Source organism: Argiope bruennichi, chromosome X2 (assembly GCF_947563725.1).
Source record: "Argiope bruennichi chromosome X2, qqArgBrue1.1, whole genome shotgun sequence".
Classification (NCBI taxonomy): Eukaryota; Metazoa; Arthropoda; class Arachnida; order Araneae; family Araneidae; genus Argiope; species Argiope bruennichi.
The window spans coordinates 25829334-25854142 of NC_079163.1; the positions used below are offsets into that span (position 1 = coordinate 25829334).

The 24809-nt window shown below is 27.4% G+C and overlaps 1 protein-coding gene across 5 annotated transcripts in view; it reads right to left on the reverse strand.

Annotated features, from left to right (window-relative positions):
• Positions 1-24809, reverse strand: part of LOC129961017 (tubby protein homolog) — a 368549-nt gene that overhangs the window by 175296 nt on the left and 168444 nt on the right. The window contains exon 1 of one of the 5 annotated variants that reach the window (XM_056074810.1): positions 1264-1395. The exons of the other annotated variants lie outside the window; for them this stretch is intronic. The gene's annotated coding sequence lies outside the window, so the exon portion shown is untranslated. Of the gene's footprint in view, positions 1-1263; positions 1396-24809 lie in introns of those variants that run through there. 5 annotated transcript variants of the gene reach the window in all.

A 24809-nucleotide genomic window follows, 5' to 3' on the forward strand; every position in this document is an offset into this window, starting at 1 on the left:
TTTGGTGGCCAGAGTAAAAATTGTAAAAGCATGAGGAATCAGTAATTCGATAATGAAATTAAACTACAATGAATTCGCAAATAAAAAATCGTGTGAAATATTGAAATATATTACGATTGATTAAAATTCCATTTTGATTTGAGTATTAATATAAGGATTTACGCGTTTATAATTTGTGCTTTGATCTCCAGAATTTCAATTTTCTTCATTTTATAACACACTAATAACAGCATTTTTTTATTACTTCAAAATCTGATCTGTCAATGAAATATTTTGAACTACAGATGAATATTGAGTATAAAAAAGAAATGAACACAGCATTAATAATAACTTATTGGTACGCAAAGAGAGAATATATATTTTTTAATTTTTATTTTAAGTAATATCATTTGAATTTGTTTTTTGAAACAGTTTTGGAGAAATTAAAAACTATTAAAGAGTTCCCAAAGGAACTAAATGATGGAATTAAAACAGTTTTTATAATATTAAAACTTAACCTTCACAGAATCACTTTGAATACATAAAAAAAATTTACTAGGATATACCTTTTTAATTGAAATTAATATTTTTAATTCAATCTTTTTAATAACCTTCTACTTTTTCAAATATTAATATTTTACCTTCAAATTTTATTCGAAAAATTATTGAGCACAAACTGTGCATTAATTTTTAGATATATCTAATATTGACTTTAATATTGATTTTTCTACCGTACTATAAATCGGAAAAAAAATGAGAAAATTTAGAAGTATCTCATTTTATATATTATACATTAAAAATAAATAATCGAAGGCTTACTGCAAGCACAGTTTTATCATAAACATAATCATAAGCATATGATTATGTTTATGATAAATGCATAAAACCTGAAATCTCTATTTTAAACAAGAAAAAGGCTAAAAATTGTTAAAACAAAAATGTGAAGAAAATACTGTGATGTAAAAAAGCTACTTAAAGTTGTAATTTGCAAATTCATTTCATTTTTCATTGGAAATAAAAATATAAATAAAATCTGAACATTAAATATACAACTTTGAAATTTTGATACAAATAGTAGAAGAAAAAAAGAAGAAGAGAGAAAAAAAACAAAAAACAATGAAATATCACAGTACATGGAAATCGATATTTTTTCCATTATTGGAGAATTGTTTTCTAATCTTAAATTTTCAAAATAACTTTGTTTTCATAAAATAGTCAACAAAGAATAAATTTCATTTTAGATTCAACAGCCTAAAATCTACGAAAGCCATTCATAAAACTTACCAGCAAGAAAAATGAAAAGTCCCAAAAAGCGTTCCAGTGAAATGAGCTGAATCGTCAAAATAGGCGGTCACGCTAATAAACGCTATAAAATATTAACATATTCTCACGGTGAGAAACCAAAACTCATTTGAGAGTGAAACATCCCAATTCACTAAAGCCTTAACTTTGTGAAATAAGAAAAAATTTATATTGAGGGATAATTCATTCACACAGACAGCTCTGGCATTAAAATTTATGAAGAGTAAAGTCAGTTGATGGAAAAAAACGAGCCAAATTCTTAGCTGAAGGGATAATTCACTTAAAGTGATTGTGTAACCTGGCGCAAAGGAGACAAAAGAAATACAATTTAGGAAAAAAGAGTGAAATGAATACTTTTTTCTCTTTAGTTTGAAAAACACAAATTCAGGGACACTCGCTTGACTTATGGGTTTCCAGAATACAATGGCCGCGGGACCACTATTAGCATAATAAGGTTGTAAAGATATTGAAGTGTGTAATTTCGGAGGATGGGATTTTGCAACGTAATAGATTAATTTTTCTTCCATTTTGTTTTCTGAGATAAAAACATAGGTATTTTGTTCGAAGAAATTAATTCTGGGAAACGCCACATTGTTTGAAATTTGAGCAAATCCATTTTTAAAAAGACGTCATAGATAAATCTAATTTTTGAACTACCATTTCGAAATTGTATCTGTCCACTTCGAATTTTTCCCATTTCGAAATTCGAATAGAGCATATTTCGAAATCGTCTTTGAAAGAAAATAAAAATATTTCTTTGAATGTTTTGAAGTAAATACCATTAGGCATGTGAAATGATATATTCCTCAATTTGTAATTCTAAGCAATTTTCCGGAAATAAGGACATTTTCTTTTCCCTGAATGGTGTGTTTACGATGTGCTTATAAATACGTGGATTCAAACACTGGTGCTTATCTTTAAAAAATAATAACTGAAAAATAATATTAACTTTCTTCTAATAATAAAATGCATCTAATTTTAAATATTTTCAGACTTAGTAAGGAATTTGCTTTCGCAGTGTCCGATATTTTTTGAAATTCTGTAAATAAACAAACTGCTTCCATGAATATTTTCGAAGCCATTAAAGCTAAGCGCATTAACTCTAATCATAAGTGGCTACTCCAACCCACCAGAAAGCATGACGAAAGAAATGAATGATCGGATTGCTGCAACAGCATAGGAAGGAATAATGTCTTAAGGATCATCACCGGCTTTGGTACAACTCCTCCCGTAGGAGGTACATCCCGTCATTTGTAAGTGGTAACCGACCCCACATCATTTCTGTTTCCACCAAAATGACGAGACCCAATCATCATAGAGGAGTCTTCTCAATCCCATGACTGATGGGCCCAACCCCAGTTTCTGCATTAATATAGACTTATAAAATTTAAGTTTTAAAATTCTAAGTTTCCCCACACAATAGAAGTATTTTTTTCACTTAATATCTTGTTTCCAATGCTTTTATAAATACCAAGCTTGAAGACTTTGCACTATCTTCTCAAACTAACAATAAGTTAAAAATTTATTGCAATTACAAATTTATTGTTTAAATTGCAATCGAATATATTAATATTTTCAATCTTTTAGATTCATTGAGGAATATGTTGATGATTTATGAAAGATATTCTCTGGAATACTGCAGCTTCGTTTCGATTGATTTTTATCTTAATAAAGCATTGCTGTAATTTGAACTATTTTGATTTGAATAACCTTGTTAACTTTTAATATTTCTAAAATACATGTGCAATAAGAGAAAGTTGAGCTCAGTGAATTCCAAAATTTTTTAATTTTTTTAACAATTATATATATCATGTTGCTTTTAGCATAAAATAAAAGTTTAACTGTTTCAGAGTAACGTGTGCTTCGATGCATATTCAGTGTTGGAAATTGTATATTGGATAAATGTATAAAAACAATTTCAAAAACGCACTTTTCACTTTTTCGCTGAAAAATAAACTTCTTAATTTTTGAATTGCTATCTACTATATAGTTGCTTATTTTAATTCTAATTATAAATGCTAAGAGATCTTGAAATCGGATTTTCCTTCGAAATTACTACCAGAATGGCGTCACTCTAATGAAATCAAAATTTAATTAATTAAATCAATTAACTGGTAGCTATGTTATGCAAGTATTAAAGAAAGCAATTAAATCTGCAATACTCAGGGGAACAAAACTTTAAAACTATAAAAAGGAGTGGAAAAGAAACGAAATTACAAAACTTCCTCTTTACAAACGAGAAGCGAATCAAGTTAGAAATAGAAATGTTGAAATAATCTCCTGGGTATTATTTAGAAATAATTTTATTTTGATTAAAATGAGAAAACTACCTTATAAAATTGTTTAAATATATAGTGCAAACTAATTACTTTTCGTTATGAATGCACATCTCAAAATATTTTCATAAAATATTTCGGTTTATTCCAAATATTTTAATTTCTAAATATTCATTATGATATTCACAAACGTATCTTCTACTGAAGCGTTTAATGCATTTTGCATTTATTGTTAGGAAGATAAATGAAACTAGTTTTGAAGATAGAGTAAATGCATAGACCTTAATAAAGTATTAGAGATAAAGTATTCATTCGTAATGATGGCACTGAATTCAACCATTGCTGTAATTGACATGGTTACTGGATTTTAGAAAACGGATGAAAGCTAGGTCTCTAACAATTACGCCGAAAGTGAATAGTATTGTATGCAGCATTAGTTCTTAACTCTACAATGTGCAGCGCTAAAATGTGTGCATACTTATCACCCATATGTGTATTCTAAATAAATCAATGCTTATGTCGTTTTAAATTAAACATTAAGTTCAGATTTATTTTTACATTGACTAGAGAATTTTAAGGGTGAAATTGTATAATTTTAACAAACATTGATTCTTATCTATTTACGCGTCGCTTATTGTATTTCTTAGAGTTTTTTTTTTTTTTTTTTTTCGTATGGCTTTGCCTGGGAAATATTTTATTGAAAGCAAATAAATTCACAGTGTAAAAAGTAAAAAATAATAATTCTTAGTCTATAAAGTTTACTTTTTGACTCTTAATGGAAATTCATAGTTTGAGTGAATAATTTTGTCTTGAGTTTTGTTAAAAAATCAAATACATTTTTATAAATTCTGCAAAAATAACTTACCTTAAAATTAAATTGCGTAGTCAAAACTGTTAACAAATTAAAATATATTAAAAACAATAAAAATTCAATAGAATCACCAATTCAATAAAATCACCATCAATAAACCACCAATCAATGAAAATCACCAATTCAATAAAATCGCCATCAATAAACCACCAATCAATAAAAATCACCATCAATAAACCACCAATCAATAAAAATCACCAATTCAATAAAATCATCATCAATAAACCACCAATCAATAAAAATCACCATCGTTATTATTATTATTTTGAAAAGGTATTATTTTTACTTATTTTTCTGTAATAATTTCATCATTATTAGCACATTAAAGCACACCGATATATTTCTTAGTCTCTAAAGTATTTTTTGCATACAGTCATGGTTTATGCGAGGAATTTTGGGATAAGTCTAATTGATAAAATAAGAACATTTTGTTTGAGAAATCTAAGAAAATATCTAAAATTATTTTCTGCAAAGCAAAATGAAAAATATAAAATTGTTTTTTTATTTCTTTTTCCTTTATTTATAAAGAATTATATTACTGATATTCTAATATAAGCATCTAAATGGTTTAGTGCAGAGTCTTTTTACAAGAAGGATCTTTTCTACAACCGCAAGAAGGATGTGGTATTGAGGATCTTTTTCCTGAACGCACACAAAAATAATATACAAATTTCAGTCTAATCTTAATCAAACAAATAGAATCTAACTTTCTATCTAATCAATAAAAGATTTGTTTCGTTTATCTGACCATCTCTTCTATTTTACTAACCTTCCTGTGAAAGGAAAAAGACAGTAGCAAAAGGACAGAAAATATTGAAAATTCACTAATTACTCCAGTTAATTACATCGAGACAACAAACTTTCTCCTGAGCGGCGACAATCCTCTCGGATGGCTTTTCAGACAATCTTGTAATTACCAGTAGGAAGTCATTATTTGGGACCTTAAACGAGAACTGTAAACTTTTGGAGGATTTCAAAACAATGAGTTGAAAAGAATTCGGAAATACCAGCATTTCCTAGAGGTCCGTTCAAAGTAAACTCAGTTGGGAATACAAAGCGACTTGAAATCTAAAAGGTTAATTTAAACAATTGTCATATATATAAACATTTATTCTAAATGATAAACAGCTAGCTTTGCATAATGTTTCGGAAATTCTAATTTTATATCTTAAGTGTCTTATTAAATATCAAGCTAAATTATATTTAATAATACACTTAATAGATATGGTTCGCACTAATTTATGTTAGCTATATATAGACTAACTGCGCCATTATTCCAAAAAAGCGAAAGGATATCAATCTATTTACTTAGTGTCTTGATCATTAATTTCCTAGTTTTAATAATAATCTTACATCTATCTACTATATCAGCTGCTTAATTAAATTATTATTAAAATTTTATGTTTTAATGATATTGTATAGTACAGTTAATAAAATCGAATAAAAAAGGAAACTTGATTAAATTATTAATTAAATGCTATATTAATTTCATTTTAGTTTAAGCATCGCAAATTTTGTAATTAATTATTATCTCCATAGTACATGAAAGAGTTAAGACAGTTATTGTCTTCAAAATAATCAATTAAAACTTATAATATTTGATGGAACAATGAATTTCAAATGATAATTTGTCCGCTAAGCAAGAATTAGAAAAATGTTTTTAAGTAATTTTAGAAAGAATTCAAACTTTCTTTTTCGGAGAGTCAGAAGCTTGGTAATAAGATCTTGGCTTCATAGTTATGAGGTTTCAAGTTTGAAACCCGATTCTATCTAAAAGTGTTAGAGTATTCGAGTTGCGACTATATCTTCCCCTCCCACTGTTGCGGCACGGAAACTAAGAAAAAATGGTGTGAGGCCAAATTTCGACGCTTGTATCAAGGAAAAAAAAGAAATCCAAATTACACGATACTCCACATAATAGCCCTCATGTAACCTCAAAAATGGGAAGTAAATGCAACTAAACTAATCCATTTCTTTTCTCAATGAGAAAAATTTCTGGAATTCTATTGAAAAAAAATAATTAAGGTTGCATGAGACCAAGATTTAAAATACTTTTTTTCCCTTGAATTTTAAAAATAATAGTAAAATAACGATAAAATCATTTTGTGGAATGCGAAGTTATATAAAATTACTGTTTTTCACATTTTTGTCGGTATTGTGCGTATGAATAAAAATCAGAATCATATTACTTGCATAATAACTTTTAGTTCCAATGCTTTTACTCTTGTAGTAATTAAATAATTCTATTTTCGCATTCGGTATTCAAAGGGATTATCGTAACTAACATTTTATCTTACAACATTTTAAAAGCCTCTAGTGTTTTTCATTCTATTCAACGAATATCTTATCCTGTTTTAAAGGAAATTGCAACGTATATTTGGAACAGTTTTTTAAAATATGCCGTGGTTTTCCTACATATCCTAATAACAGAAAAGTACTTTCTGCCTATCATTTAAAATAAACCTTTAAAATCTAATCGGTGTTTGGAATAAACGAACATAATTAAATCTGATTGCATGTCTCAAACTAAATGCATTTGCCAAAAACTTTACCGTTTGAGAAAATGGATGAAAAAAAAAAGCAAAAATGTTTTGGGAAATGGTAATGACAGGGAGCGTCTCGAAACTTTTGTTATCTCTGGTAATTTTTGAGATGAGTGGATTCAAATATTGAAATGCCTTCGAGCCATGAAAATATCAAATACACGCTGATGGAAACAGAACTCGTGATCAACTTTGAACGTTTCACTTCTGGATCAATATCTGTTATCAGTTGAGATCTAGTATTGTTTAAAGCCTCTTGTAATTTTATCCCTCTAGTTTAAAATGGTATAGATAATAACTTTCTTATATATACTATTCATGCGGCATTGCATACGATTGATTAATTTTTTTTGTGGTTTGCTTATTTTATATTGCTTTAGTGTCGAACATGCAAAATATTAGAGAAATGCTTAATTATATATATTGAATACATACATGCTTTCTGCATACCTTTCTTACAAGAAAACTTTATTCATGTAAATTATCTTTATAATTGATCAATTCTGAAATTACCTTCCGTTCTGAAACTGTGTTAATGGTCTGTTTATTTGCTATTCCTTAATGTAACTGATAATTTTCAAAATGCCTAACTATGAATGAAATTTAATGTTAAAATATTGCGAAATAATATTTTATATTACATGGCGATGGTGTTGAAAAATATAAAACAACCACTGAATCTAATTAAGTGTGATAAATATGTAGAAAATCGCAGTGAGACATTAAAGAGTAGATAAATCAATTAATATTGATAAAATTACTATTTTAATTATAAAATAGTTAAATCGATTTGGATTTTGTTTCAAAGATAGAATAAAATATTATCCTTTATAGTGAACCCATGATTTTAATGTTCTACGAAGAAATAGATAAGGTTTTATAATTCTAACTTTAAATAAGTAAGGTTTCATAATTCTAACTCTGAATAGATAAGTATATATAATTCTAACTCTGAATAGATAAGTATATACAATTCTAACTCTAAATAGATAAGTATATACAATTCTAACTCTAAATAGATAAGGTTTTATAATTCTAACTCTAAATCGATAATATTTTATAATTCTAACTCTAATAGATAAGATTAAAAATTCTTCCCTGATCACATTTGTCTCATTAATTTGAACTCACCTACCAAAGATAAAGCAAGAAACTTTAAAGAAAAGACATAATGTACTGATGGTGTGTTAAAAAGAAAGAATTTTACCATACGAATTTTTATAGAATCATTCTTTCCTTTTTAGGTTATGAAAAAACCCTTCATATCAATGCGCACAAATACTTCATTTTTCTGTCTTTAAGTGTTTCTGCAACATAAATTCGAACAGACTTAATTCACAATGATTTCTTGTTGAATAATTAACGAAATGTAGGAAAATAAATCTAAAGTGCAGTATGACAAAAACTATATTCGTCAAATTTTATGTTATTTTTTTTTAAAATATTTCAGTACCTTCAGAAAATAAAATAATATGAAAAATGACAACTAAATTACTCGTCAACATTTAAAAACAATGCCGCTTAAAAGTTCTTCAAATAGACTGCAGTGTACTGAAAGGTTTCTGCCAATCCAAGTTTGTAAAATTAAAATATCTACTTAAATTACTCCTGACGGAAATAAAATTTTAATCGTATTTCAATCAAACCCAATTCTTCCAGATTTCTTTTTAAATATTGAGGCATTTCAATGCTTTCAAAAGGAATCTAACTTCAATCGGTTCTTTTGAATTAAAGATGGTTTGAAACAGAAAATTCAAAAACAAGATTTAGATTTCACGTAAAAAAGTTTATTTCTGTGTGCTAAAAGTTTTTCTTAAATATTGCGCCGTTTATCTCAATGGCTTGTACAAGCCGAGACAAAAACTAATTCCAATAGTGCCGATGGCATTTTTTCCCAGGAAAATTAATTTACAAATCATTGTCTTCTTCCAGATTCGTTAAGTATTTGGACATTATTTTTTTAATTTGAGATCACTTTGAAATAAATGTTTCTGACATTTAATAAAGAGAAAGTAATTAACAATTTTCATTTGTTTTAGAAAGCGCAAGATAGTTATTTGTTAAGAAAGATTCGAGAGGTAAATGCCGTGATTAGAGAAACTAGGAATACTTTTTAACATAGCGTTCAAAATCAGAAATTAATAATCAGAGTTCGGTTAAAAATCAACCAAACCATTCTTGAATTTTAATCAACTTTCAAATATTTATTAAAATAAGTTAAGGGTAAATCATTTATGGTTTTACATTGAATTAAAAAAAATACAAATTTCAAAAATAATTACAAAATATGATAGAAATGAAACAGCTGAAATTTGCTTTCTGTAAGAAACGACCAGTTAAAACAAGGAATAATTCAGTTACTGCAACTATTAAAGAGAAAAATATTTGATCCGTGTTCATATAAAAACAAGAAACAAAAATTTGGCTTCTTTTATAAATCTTGGAAATTCTTCACAGCAAATCTCATTAGAAATAATTATTTATTACGGAAAATATTTCATGCCGATATGTAAAAGGAATGAACATAAATAGATTTGATTTAATAAACTTTGAAGACGTGTAAGTATAGGAAAATATTTTGTTCAATATTGAGATTGAAAATGAGTTTTGAAGAGGGCGAAACAGGATTGCAAAAAAAGTTATTTAATAGGAGATGGTGGAATATTTCAAATTATGGAATTTTATAAATTTAATATACTACTATAAAAATCAAAGCTTTTAAAGAGAAGACTGAAATCTCAGAATGTATCAAAATCAATGGGAAAGCTATTAATTATTCAATATTTTCTGTTATAAATTGTTTACTGTTCTAAAAAATATTTCATTCATAAGTAAATATTCATCAATTATTTTATGGTATTCTAAGGATTAAAAGAAGAATTTAAATCATGAAGACAATCAACATAAAATAAACTATTAATACAATGTTTATCTGAAGTTACTATGGAAAGGAACGATTCCAGCATTTTTGAATAATTACACTAATTTTGAAATAACAGAAAGCTATATATAGACCATTCTTTAAAGTATATTATACATCATCTTTTGAATTAAAAAATTATACTTTTTTCGGATCATTTCTCTAAAAGAAATATGAAAACTGAAAATCACATTTCTTTTGACGAGAAGTATATTTTCTATATCATATTTCTATCTATTGAAGAATATCAAGATACGGGTTTTATCAACAGATATTACGGATTTCATATGCAAAGAGTTTTAATGTATTATTTAGACTTTCCATTAAGAAATCATTGTTGATAGTCTAGTTGTTGTACCACTAAGACAATAAGGATTTACCTTCCTCGACGGAAATAATGAGTATAACTTCTATCCATTCTGTGGATATAGTTTCCAATATAGAATTCTCGTATTTCCATTGAAAAGGATATAATAACGTACCAATAGAGGTAGACATGCTACATCATGAATTAATTAAAATTTTAACCCTCAGTGGAAGTAATCTAACTTCTAAGCACACTGTAGATAGAAGTAGTACCACACTGTAGTTATTATATAATGTACCAGCAAAAGGTTTTACTCGGAGAATGAGCTGTACACATGCTATACCACTAAGGCGCTAGGACTCTGCCTTCCTCGGTCGAAATAATCAGCTAACCATTTTCCAAAATGGAATGCTTGTATTTTCATTACGGATAAGGGGATGATGTGCCAGTAGAATTATCAATTCTTTGGACGTGATGGTACAAATCCTATAGTACAAATAACTTTAGTTTCAATTCCTCAGTGGAACTAATCTATTTAACCTTTGAAAGAATCACTGCAAATCAATTGGAAACCTTGTACACAGTCTCACGTATAGCAGTCTTCATTACATCGATTCATTTGTATTAGGAATAATTATGGCTAATGTGAACGGCCAGAAATATGTAAATGCATGGGCGTTCGGAAAGGGCCACATGATTTATTTCCCAATGTTTTTAAAAAAAATGAACCCTTCTTTTTATCCACCAAAACCGTCATTTCAAAGAGTTGTATTGAAATTTGACCAATCCGTAATCCAATTATAGTAAATGGAATCATTATATTGTCAGATCTTTTTACCAAAATTTGGTCTATAACCATGGAACTGTTATTCATTAATTCTGTTAAATTTTTCCTTTACTTGAAGAAAAATACTCGAAAAAAAAGTATTTGCCTTAAATTTATTTTTCAACTTAAATAGTTTTAAAGTTGCTAAGCCATGCTATCTAAACTTGTTGATAAAAATAATCATCTTTTACTCAGGAATTGATATTGAAGATAAACAACTCTTATAATAGCCATCTGTAGAAAAATGTTTCGTAATGGTTTATGGCAAACGCAAGAGACAATTGCCAACTCTCTACAGGAAAATAATAAAATGAAAAAAAAGATACATAGGTTTTACTTTCGATTCTTTAAAACGCTGGAAATATTCCAAAAACAAAGAAACAGCGTGGATTTGATACAAGATTGTAGCACAAAACAATAACACTAATCCTACTCCGTAAAATGCTTTGGAAAAAAAGCTTATATTACTTTTAAACTTAAAGCAATTCCTGAAAATGAATGACTTTTCTTGCGGAAAGCATTCTGAAAGAAAATTGTACTCACATATTTATGAACAGAATTTACATTAATTCCTTTTACATGGAGACATTTTAATCAAGGGGAAAATATTTAAATACCTTTAAAAAAGTTAAAATTTGTAACATGGGAATACGATTTTATCAGTTTCTTGAAAATATTTTCTTTACTCTATTTCTTTCTTCTGAGGGTATTCTTGTTCTACATAAATTGGAAAATATTTTGTTTAACGTTAACCTTTATGTTAAAGTTTAACAAAAAAAAAAAAAAAAAAAAAAAAAAAAAAAAAAACGTTGACCTTTATGTTTACATAGAAAATCTGAAATAAAATTAATTTATTGCAAACTACTTTAAACTATTTTTGTGGTAATCAATTGCGCAAGCAAATAATTAATACATTTTCTTATGATACGATGTACTTAGCAATAATCGCATTTATAAAATTATGTCTGAGTAAAAAGAAAATACATAAGGGAGACAATGCAGGAAAGTACAAAAAAAAAAAAAAAAACTATTCAAATGTCTTTGCTCCTCATGAGTTTCCATATTACATGGACAAAAACTAGTTTGAAGTTCGATGGAATGTTTCATTCATTTTGTTTCGAACTTCATACCATATAATCGTTAAACAGTGACAGAAATATATTCAATTCAACATCCGTTATTTTTTTATTGTTTTATTTTATTTCTTTTTAAAGTGAGAATTTTGCTGCTCTGTTATTTTTTTCCATAGCTAATAGGTGTTCAAAATGACTGCGTGGAAAAAAAATTGGTCTAGTTCCAAGTTCCTTCTGATTTCATGTCTCCGCTCCCGACACCCATAAAAAATGTATTTACACATGATATGCGTGATTCCCACATAGCTCCTTCTGTTGCGACAACAGGAGCATAAAGAAACCAAGAAATACTGTTCCATTATTAATCAAGTCACTCTTCTGTCGATGGGACTCTGCGCAATGGCTCGGCAACTCGCCAGAAAATCCACAAAAGAGAAAGATTAAGACATGGAAAAAAAAAAAGATGCCACCTATCAGCAAGAATTGCCCTTAATCCATATTCAACTCTCCCCATAAAATTGTTGCAAACTGTTATCTCAAAGTTGGAAGATGGTTTAAGAAAATAAATCAGTTAAAATTATAATTTATATGGGTGCTATGACTGGCGAAGTTCCAAAAAAATTGGAAGAGAAATATCAAAATTATCAATTAGTTACCTGCAACAGGAGATTTGGTAGTATATGTGGCAGTTACTTACCTTTATTGACTGAATATATGGGTTCTATGACTGACGAAGTTCAGAAAATTGGAAGAAATTCCAAAATTATCAATTAATTACTTGCAACAGGAGGTTTGGTAGCATATTGGCAGAGACTTACCTTTATTGTAAAAATATATGGGTGTTATGACTGACGTTCAAAAAATTGCGAGAAATACCAAAATTAACAATTAGTTACCTGCAACAGGAGATTAGGCAGTATATTTGGCAGCGACTTACCTTTATTGACAGAATAATGTAATCTCAAACCTGATTAGAGGATTGCAATTACAGTAATTTGGTTGATAGATCTGTATGAATATAACCTAGAATATGTTCATCAGTATGATAAGATTTATTTAATACTTATTTTTTATGATTATTTAGTAAAACTTTGCAACATCTTTTTTGAAAATCTGAATATTTAAGATTTACAAAACTTTTTTCTCACTTTTCTTTTTTGTCTAAGTATATTAGCTTAATGTGTATTCCCACATCATTTGCAAGTCAATAGGCAAGACAATGCAAGGAAGGAATTTATTCTCCCGTAAAATATTTGAATTATTTAAAAACCTAGGGCACAAATAGCAAGTAACATAATTCAAGTGTTTAAATAATTCTTTCTTTTATGCTTAATATCGTAAAACATTAGGCATAACAATTTAAGAGACTAGTTAATTTCTTTCTGAAATATTTGATATCAGAAAATTCTAGGGATTAACAACTAAAAGATTTAAATAATTCTCGTCTTTAATGCTTAGAATTGAAATACAGTAAGCATAACAATTCAATTAAAGGATTAATTCATTCCCTTTTTTAAATATTTGATATTGAAAAATTCTAGTCATAATAACTCAAGGATTTAAATAATCCTTTTCTTTAATGTTTAGTATTGAAAGACATTAGCCATAACAATTCAAGAGTTGAGTTATTTCCTTTTTCAAACATTTGTTTATAGCAAAATTCTAGACATAACAACTCAGAGATTTAATTTATTCTTTGCTTTAAAGATGTATATTGCATTAATAAGTAAATATAAAGCAATTTCATATCTTAATCACCAAAAAGACATTTGTATCATTAACTGAGTTTTTAAGCAGAATAACTTATGTTACAAAGTACAGAGAAAACTGAGTCTAAGAATTATAAAATAGGAAAATCCAGTTTTATTTGAGCAAATATTATAAGGAACGAATACCGAATCAGAAGCTAATGAACGCTGTCATTCTGCTTTGCAAAGGCAATAACTTTTTGATTCCTGTTCCAGATGTTCTATTCAACATAGCATTAATATTCATTTCCTCTCCACGTTTTTCGCCAATATGAAAGGCCATGCTTCTGTTTCCTCCTTTCCCTTTAGAATTTCCTATTTCTTTACAGGAAAGATCTTTTGCATAATAAGGATCAATTGGTAAAAAGTTTCATTCAACGGGATACAACTTTTGCATAATTTCCAAGCAGTGCCTAGAAAGGATCTCAACGCTGTTTTGTCTTCTTTCCATCTGTAACTGTGAATAAGATATTCCAATAGTCACGAAAATTTCTTCACGGATCGTTGCAAATTCACTTCGATTCCCACAGTGGATTAGCTGTTTTCTTATTTTCTTTTCTCATCAAAGAAATGCATACCCATTTTCTCTTCTTTTATCTGGTATATTGTTCGTAAAATTCGATACCTGGAGAGACGAGGAATCATTTTGGATTGTAAATTCGAAGCCAAAATAAACTATTTTCATTTCGTTTATATATTCGTTTAGCCTTATTTCCATACATCATAAGCAGGAATTGCCGTTAAGCAATATCTCAGACGAATAAATTTCATTTCGTCTAATAAAGGAGCAGTTTCTGCTTCCATTAGAATGGTCTTGGCGTTTTTCACTTGGCTTGCCGTTTCTTTCATATCAAAAATCGTTAAAGTGAAAAAGCCTCCGTATAATCAAATTCAAGCAATTTTTATGGTATTTAATTAAATTCTTTGGAATGGAATATCTATAAAGTACACTTTTTCTATTTTATAGATTACAGGTTAAACCAAGATGGGGCATAGAGAACGGATGCAAAAATTTCTGCACTACATTCTTTAATGTTTTCCAATATTTACCAGCTAAAGAAGTTTAGAAAATAATTGATTAAAATTTGAAGAATATTTTAAATTTGTCGCAATTAGCATTTATCTATGATTTCCGGGGCCTTAATAGTTTTATAGGCTATTCATCTTGATTGTTAAATATTTAGCATTTCTGATGAAATAGAGTACAATTGTACAATGAGATATGCTGTATTTTTCTGTTATAAGTATATGGAAAGCCAGTTATCATGTTGCTCTTGTTTATTTAAAAAGCATAAATCAATTTAGAAAGTTTGGTTATATTATCGCATGTTTTGTTGTTGTTATTAAGAAAAATTAAAAACCATCTAATGACAAATTAATATTTTGATCTTATCTTCTTTATTTTTTATATTTTTACTATTGTTTTCCAATATAAAAGTGTAAATTATTACTTTCAAATAAAGTTTTATGTAATGCTGGAGTTAATCTACTGTGCAATTAACCTGTAATATTGACTTTTTCTGAAAATATGCACAGTGGTACGTTAGAACAAATAACATGTTTATCTCGGGATATCTCAAGATACAACAGGGTTTGCATGAAATATTTCAAAGGGTTTTTAAACATTTCATCTGGTACAGTTTATTATATACATATTAATAATGTCATATATAATTTTGTTTAGGAAAGAAAAGTAAATATATAGACTATCAAAAATGTCAAAACTGCCAACAATAAAAATTGATATTGTTTTTAGTGATTAATCGACATGTTTATTTCACTTTTTATCGCCAGTTACTATGCACAACAGGGTGTTGTACCTTATGAATTTATAAGGATTGAGAAACGTTATCACTCCCTTACTAAACGAGTTGCAATCTTTAAAAATTGAAGTACATTTTGTATATTGATTCTATAGAATTAAAAACTTAACCTATATATTTCCACTTCGGAAAAATAAAGCAATGCCTCAATTCTTAAACAATATGAATTAGTGGGCATTAATAATTAAAAATGATATAATATTTATTTATTTTTATAACTCAATGAAAACATAAAATTATTTGTAGTTTATCTTTAAATTACTTAATAATGTGTAAAAAATTGGAGAGTAAAATACATTTCTATGAGTGAAATATTTCCAAAAGAGTTATTTCCGACAAAGACAAATCCTTGAAATTCATTTCCATCAGCAATGGTGTTTCATTATTGATTATTATACAGGACAGAATTCAAATAATGATGAAGACCTTCCCCAAGAGATTAACGATTTAGAAATATATCTCCTGTTTCCGAAGTTCGGTAAACTGAAGTAAAAACAATTTTACCTTTACGAATTTATGCAGTAATAGGATAATAAATTATGAAGAATAAATAAATAATTCATTTTCTGTGTCAAACAGCATAAATCCTTTTGTACATTCAACAATTCTGGATGACTTTTGCTTTACGTACTATAAGTTAACTCATGACAGAAAGCAAAAAAATGAATGCGAATTTTTTTCAAAAATGTATAAAGATAAGCAGCGAGTTCTTTTAGTACGTTGAAAATATCTTGTACTATATGTTGATGAATTTTCCTTAAATTATTCCAAAAACGTTATTGAATTATTTCATGGTTAATTGTACAATATTTATTGACCAATTAATTTAAAATATATTTATTAAATGCCATTGCCATATGAATCTGAGTATAGCACCTAACATGCAGTTTCTCGTTGCCCTACGCTATGCTTTGAGGTGTCGTTCTTCATTCTTTGAGAAGTGCTAATAGTTTTCAAAATTAAATAAGAGCTAATTATGTGAAAATGAAATGATTTCTTAATTTGCGATTCAACTATTCCATAAATTCTATTATGGAAGAAAATGACAATACTCGCACTGTGAAAGTAGTGCATTTTTATTAGAAAAGACAAAAAGAAACAATTAATTCTTTATAAGAGAAAAATTGTAAGATAACATTTGGAATTATATATATACGTTTGTAGTATTGCAGTAAGTACTCATATACACGGATACCTTTATATAACAATAAAACTTTAACTTACAAAATGCTTCAAGACCAATACAGATATTTTGTTAGTAATTATCTATAACTTAATATGTAATTTTCTTTATTCTAAAATCAAATGATTTTTTCTTAACAAGAATATGAAATAATGATATTAAAAATATAGTATTCATTTATAAAAATTGAATATGACATGTTTCGAAAGCTAATGTGATAAAATACAAAAAAAATTAAATTTTTAACTATTATTATATTATTCAAAATATTATATTTTCAATGATATTGGTTAGATCTTAACCCCTTATATTTTAGTGGTTTAAAGGATTCATATTAAAAAAGTGCATTATATTATTCAATTTATTTCGATCATTCTACTTTTAAACCGCAGGTATTTTCTTTATTTTAACTGAGTTCTAAAAGTTATACCCTACACGTGTGAAATTGATTTTAAAAACAAGTTAACTTTTTCAGCTACTTTTACGATTAAAATTATAAGAAAGAAATAAATAACTAACACGCCTGTTTAAACTTTTGGATAGATATTTGCTTTTGTATTTTATAAAGAACTTATTTTTTTTATATTGCTTAATCGCATTCTTTAAATATAGTTTTACCTTTTATTATTCATATATATATTTTAATCCTGCTCTCTGGTCGATTTTTCTATTATAAACAATCGGCACAGCTGGTATTTGTTTCCCTCTCTGTTTGTTAGAAATCTCTTAAAATCATTTGAATTAATTTCTAAATTAATTTAAGTTTCATTACTTCAGCTTTTGGAGTAATGAAGAAATTGCATATGTAATTGTTCGAATAAAACGAATATAAAAAAATTTTCAAAATGCGTTTCGTCCGCTTTTACCATATGATATAAATTAAAATTACTTTACGTTATTATTTATTATGAAAAAATTCCAAACTGAAAATTTTTACTTATATTACAATGCATAGACACTGCCTTAATGGAATGCACCCTTATATATTTGCTCTGATTATGATTTTAATTATCATCTAATTAGCTGTCACTCACGCCATTTGAATTTTGCTTGTGATTCTCATCTACAATCTAATTAATGGTCGTTTTCTATTATAGTTAATTGTAGAGAAGGGAGTCACTTAGATTGAGAGAAGCTGTGAATCACAGTCATTAGTAATAGTAGCGAAAGTTATATTTTATTATTTATTAGAAGTTGTGAATCACAGACATGAGTCAAGATAACGAAAGTCATATTTTATTATTTATTATAAGCTGTGAATCACAGACATGAGTCAAGATAGCAAAAGTTATATTTTATTTTTAATTATAAGCTGTGAATCACAGACATGAGTCAAGATAGCAAAAGTTATATTTTATTTTTAATTAGAAGTTGTGAATCACAGACATGAGTCAAGATAGCGAAAGTGTTGTACTTTATTATTTTTTATTTCATGTTTTGAAATTCATTCACTGATAAATTTTATTTCCATATTTGAAAATCTATTATTATCTGTAATATTTTGATGTTCGTTGCATAGAACTTAACGCCTCTTGTACACGTATCGTGTTATATTTTATCTTTTTTATTTGATTCTTTGTAGGGGTTTGTCATTTTTTTAAAAAAAAGTTTTGAAGGAGCTTAGTCATAGCATAGCATCACCATTGCTTTTTTTAAAGCCTTCTAAAAATTATCGATGTGAACTCTTAAATCACTTCAATATCCACGTGGACATCAAGAGTCTACTTTCATTTTCTCCTGGCATTTACCATTTTATGACATGATTCTCAGCCACACTCCAGACTCAACCATCGATTCTATTTTTGGAGGGATTGCCCATGAATTATTACTTTATAAGCAGCTAGTTTTGCTTCCATATTTGTGAATTCTTACATTAGATGATAGCTTCGTATTATACCTTATTTGATAATGACAATCTAGTCAAGTATTTGAATGATAAACTATGATAGTAAATCTTTCGAATACAGCATTTTTTTTAACTTAAAGATTCTCTGCCTTTTATAAAGAATGCCTTTTCACATTTCTTAGTAGGAAAATTTCAATTCTTTTTCTTAACCCCTTAAAAGGCCCTTTTCTTTGTCTAGTCATAGTATACTAAAATATTTTTAGGATTGAGATTGGGTGAATGAAAGTGATTCATTTAGCTTATTAGATGAATTTAATTTGATTAATTAATTAACAAATAAAAGCACACCATTTTGTGTAACATAAGAAACTCAAGCATCTAAGTTTCTGTCTTACTGAAAAAATTTGTCAAAATTTATGAAAACTTACATAACTTCATGCAAAGATTGGTGTTTTTGGTGGGAGGCAGACTTCCCATGACCTTAGAAAGAGTTAATTGAAAATATAGTTTGATCTTTATAAAAGCAAAAAATAATTAAAGTAAAGGAAGAGATGTATTATTCTTCAAAAGTAACTTGAACTCTCCGATGGGGTCCGACTACGTTAAAAACACTGGTTTTCGACCACATTGGCGAATTCTTCTTTTATTATTATTTCTTGTAGTTCAGGCTTTCCTCTTTCCAAAATAGTATTTTCTAGGAAAAGGAAGGTCTGATCTATCATCCAGGATAATTTTAAACAATTTTTTAGCTAAAATATTTCTTTAACTTCAATTTTCTTAAACTTTAATTTTTATAAAAATTTTCCACCGTTAACATGATATCTCAAAAACTAATAGAGGTATTTACATAAAAATTTCAGCGTGTGTTTTAAATACTGTGAGCAATGAAATGAACCAAAAGTTTTATTGTTGGGGAAATACTTTTTTATTTATAGGTGTTTTTAGAAAAATTAAGTTGTAAATTTATGGAAAAAATGTAAATATACGTACATTTTTACCCATAATTTCTTTGAATCTCAAAATGTTTCTTAGATTTTGGTTCATTTCATTCATCATTATATTCTATAACTTGTGTACAAAGAAAAATAGGATAGCTGCATTACAATTTTGTGTAGAGCGTTAACCGTTTAGGTTAAATTTCATTAAAATTTACTACAAATTTTCCTATTTCTCAAAATATATTATATTTCCAAATAATTTTTTTTGTATATATAGTGTTTATAATTGACAATACATCTAAAAACCATAAATAGTTTTTAAAAAATCCAATATTTCAAAAATATTGCTTCGAACGTAGTCGGCTACCTTACCTAAGTAAAAAGATAAATCCAGCAATGTAAAAATCTTTCAGGTGTTGTTTGTTTGAATTAATAGTTCCTAACTCTCTTTTCTTAAATAGGATAAGGAAAGTGAAAATAATAATAAGAGGTAACAATGACGATTTTCTCGAGTAAGCTCACACAACAGTGATTATTTCCTTGGCATTTGCTATCGACTATTCTTATTTAAACATTCCCTCGGCACATATAATTGAGCATAATTATAATACAAATGATTAACTAGCGTATAAGTTTTAGCGATTGTAAGCAATGCTACTGTCTAGATTCAAGCGAATTTGCGAACGCTAATTATAATAAAACGTGGATTAATCCAAATCTGCGATGATCAATTAATCAAGCATAATTTACTAGAAATGTGATTTTAGAGCTTGCAATATATAAGGAACATGATATGTGTTTGCATGTGTGTTATTACCATATTTTCTACTGAACTGTGACTTTTTCTTGCCGATGGTTTTTAATCTTGATAAAGATTTCGCTGAAGTTGTAAAGCGAAAATGAAAAAAAAAAAAATCTGAAATAATTGTGAAATAATTTTGAAATTACTCTGAAAAGAATTCAATAAAAGTTAGGTGAACACTTTCAAATCTAATTTGAATAACTCCTCTCATATAAATGAAGACAGGCATTTTCAGTAGAAATCATTCCCACTTCGCCTTTTATTTCAGACGTTATTTTTTGCTAAACATTATATTTATGTTCCTGAACCTTTTCTAAAGTTTTGCACAGAAATTTAAGCTAATTTCATTAGTTGCTTTACACCGCTTCTTTAAAATTCAACATGAGGAAGAAAAATTATGCAGTCAAAATTAAAAGAGAAAACATATTTTCTGCATTCTTGAGTGCATTTCTCATCACTTTTAATTAAAACTTACTTTGAAGCATAAAAAAAGATTTTGATGCATGGGTTTATGAATGCTAAATAAAACAATTACCAAGTGATTAGAGCATCACGATAATTCATATTTAGCGTGTTTATAAAAGCTAGATTTTTAAAGCTCTTTTAAATGTATAGAGAAATAAAGAAGTAATTTTCTTACCCATTTCAAAAAAAAAAAAAAAGCTCAAGTTTTATATTCACATTTCCATGCGTTATTTTTTGTTTATTTATTATGCGATAACATTCCTTTTTCACTTCCCATTAAACTTTTTCAAAAGCTTTCATTTTTTTTCTTCCCTGTTTCATTTCATTCCATAAAAATTAAAAATTTGCATCTTTTATGTAAGATTATCTTAGTATCAAAGTACAAAAATTAATGTTTACGAAACGAGTAAGTCTTAAAAATTGAAAGTTATCTTTTTTTTTAATGTGACATTTTAAATATTGCTTAAAAGCAAATCTGTGGAAGTAAAGACTTGGTATTAAATTTCAAATTGAGCTTAGCGTTTACATCATTATTTAGGGAATGTACCATTATATCGTTCATATTAATACTCAGGTAAAATTATTTTCCGATCGGATAATGTCTGATGCTTCTCCGTTATTGTAGTCTTCTTTCAGTAACTTTTACTGCATTAATTTTTTAATTTAGACATTTTCTTTTCATAATATGAATCTTTCGAGTAACATATTGCAGTGTTTTCCATATTTATCTTTCTCCTTTATTGAAATGGGCTTGTTTATTATGTATAATTATGGAAACTCACTACGAAAAATACAAGAATTCTGAAATCTTTACAGCTTTTTGTTCATGATAACATACTATTTTTATAGTCCCGGAAGTTAATTACTAGTTAGGAAATTGGTATTATTTAAATTTCGATTCTATGTAAGTGGCTCCATCTGGCTGCAATCTTAAGAAACACTGATTACAATATGCAATGATGTTTATAGTGATGGAATATGAGATACAAAAACTTAATTGGAGAACAAAATGTGAAAACAATAAAGTTAGCAAATAATAAAATAGAAATTTTTTGAAGCATGCTTTCACTAGCGCTCTACAGCGTTATATAAAGAAGAAAATAATTTTAGTATCAAAAATATAGGGATCAAAATCGTACCGTAAATCTTGAAGCGATAAAAAGCACAGTGTACGATAACTTAGAAAATATAGAAATCATATGAAAAATAATATCTAAATAATCATTAAAAATATAGATATATTTGTTATTAAAATTTAAAATTATTTAGAGGAGGCTGCATTTTTACAATTTCCTTTCGACATAAATATTTTTAATAAAATGACAGTTTTCAATTATAAAGGAAACTAATGTAACTTTTTTTACTTTTATCATATAAATGAGCTAGACCGCAATTGCATTTTTAAACTACACGAAGGTTGTTTGGAGGCAGACCTCATGCATTTAAATAGAATTTCAATGACGAGGATGGCACATTAGACAGCTCTCACTTCTTCAGATTTGTTCACCACATTATTTAGCAATATACTGGAGAGAATTAATAGCCATTTTTTTTTCCTTATGGAAGAGACTGATTGCTTTCTTACTTCATTTAAATATATAAATTAACATTAGTGTGAACTTTTTTCGCTTATTACTTAATTACTCACCTATGCGTATGCTTCTAGAACTGCTTAAAAAACAAATGACTTCTTATAGCACAGATTTTTGTTACATTTTTACTCTATATTACAGATATTGCATAGAAGAATTTTTTATCAGAAAAATAAATATAACTAAATATTATATTTTATTTATCTGAGTATTCGAAGTACTAATTTCAAACATACCAAATGTTCAAATATTTCCAAGTATTCATTCGTAACTAGCTGATTTATGTTGAGTCCGAAACTATTCTTTTATGCTATATATCTGACAATACGATTTTATTTTTGATTCGAAAGTTCTTTTGTGCATTATTGACAGAAAGCATGAGAAATGTGATTCCAATATCTTAATTTTTCAAACATAAGTCCAATGTTGGTTGAATTGAAGTACAGCAGCGATTTTATAGCTTTATAATAGTAACCTGCAGTTTTCTCTCTACCATGTAGAAGTTCAGACAGAATTGATTTATGTCTGTATAAAATTTCCAATAAATTAAATGAAAAGAAATGTTTGAATAAATTATAAATCAGTTAAGTTATAAAGACATCTACACAAAAGGTCTAAAATATGCACAAAAATTATCATTTTAATTTCTTAAAAATAAAACTCTATTTTTAAATCCTTAAAATCAGCATTCATATGAATTTTGCTTCTTAAAATGTAATGAAATTTTGAAAACGTACCTGAAACTAGATTTATTTTAAATACAAAATATAAATCTGTTAGAAATATTTATAGTGTAGCAGTTGTAATTTAATACGAGTGTCTTATTTCAGCAGCTAAATATTTTAGAAACTTGTATGCAACCTGATGATTTGTTACGACAGACAAAATTCAAATTTCATTAATTTCTTGAAAACTGCATACTTGCACACACCAAATTATTACATTCATATTTTAAATTATTTGCCTAATTACAACATTCATTAATTTAATTCTTGAAAGTATGCATAAGAAATTGCAAGGAAACGTAATTCAACTTTTTGGCATCATGCTAGAAATAGATAACAAAGCGCAAATATCAAAAATTGAGAGAAACTTTTAAAAATCTGTCACATTATTCGTACATATTGCTTTTGATAATGCGAAAGCTTGTATCATCTGTACTAATATGCAAATGAATAAATGATTTAAATTTCTGATAAGAGTGTTCTTTTTAATAAGGATATTTAATAAATGAAATTTTTAAATTGATATTACTATTAATGAACTAAAAAGTATAAATTCTTTTCTTTTCAACTTCCTTAGTCTAAAATTTTGAATTCCTTATTATAAATACTATGCAATGTGTGAATAAAGTTTTTTTTTTCAAACTAACAACCAGATGGTGCACCGCATATGGCATCAAAAATTAATTAATTTAAATGGTTAATTGATAATTAAGTACTGAAAATATTAAAAGAGTCTATTTTTACTAAGAATACGCAAGTGTTCAAAATTTGTAAACATTATCGCATCTGGAAGTACGTAAAAACAAGCAACATTCCTTCTTTACTAACAGGAAATAAGTCAAGTTAAATAAAAGTGTATTAAAAAAATCGATTTCTTTGAAGAAATAGGACACATTTCCTTGCCAGTTTACCTAAAGAATAAATTCAGTCCCAAACTGCTGAACGTCGTGAGAATTAAATAAATGAAGTTTTCTTTCTTGTCTTACGTTTTCCGAAGGAGACAAAATGTTTTCTGTGCTAATGCCTTTATTTTAAGGGGAAAAAAGTAGTTTTATTATTTCCCCATGCAACCTTTAATCATTTCAACGTGCTGTGTATTCCGGTTGCTCTAAACAAGAGAAAAGAAAATTGTCTTAAGGATTTAAGAGAAGAATGACTAGAAGAGAGATGAATTGGAAGATTAATTAATTAGGCACAGGTTGTATAAGGGTTTCATTATAAATAATTTTTGAACAAAAACGACAATTGATCACGCTGAAGAAACTACACAGAGCGAGCTTTTCTAATTTCATTTCATCTTTCATGGTAAACACCTAAATTAGATCTATTCTTCAGAATATCGATTTGGGAAATTTCGCTTCTTTTCCCTGAATAGATTTTCTAGATTCTAAATGCTTCTAGTTTTCTCTCCATTTTAGAATAAGTAGTGAGCATTTATCTTAGTCAAATTTATAAATATTTATTGCTTTTTCAATCTTTAAAATGTTTCCTTTTTTCAATATGATAATTGTAAGTTTTCAAACATAGGAAAAAAAACAGACAATCACCTGAATGACATTAAAATGCTGATAATGTTTTAGAAATTTAATA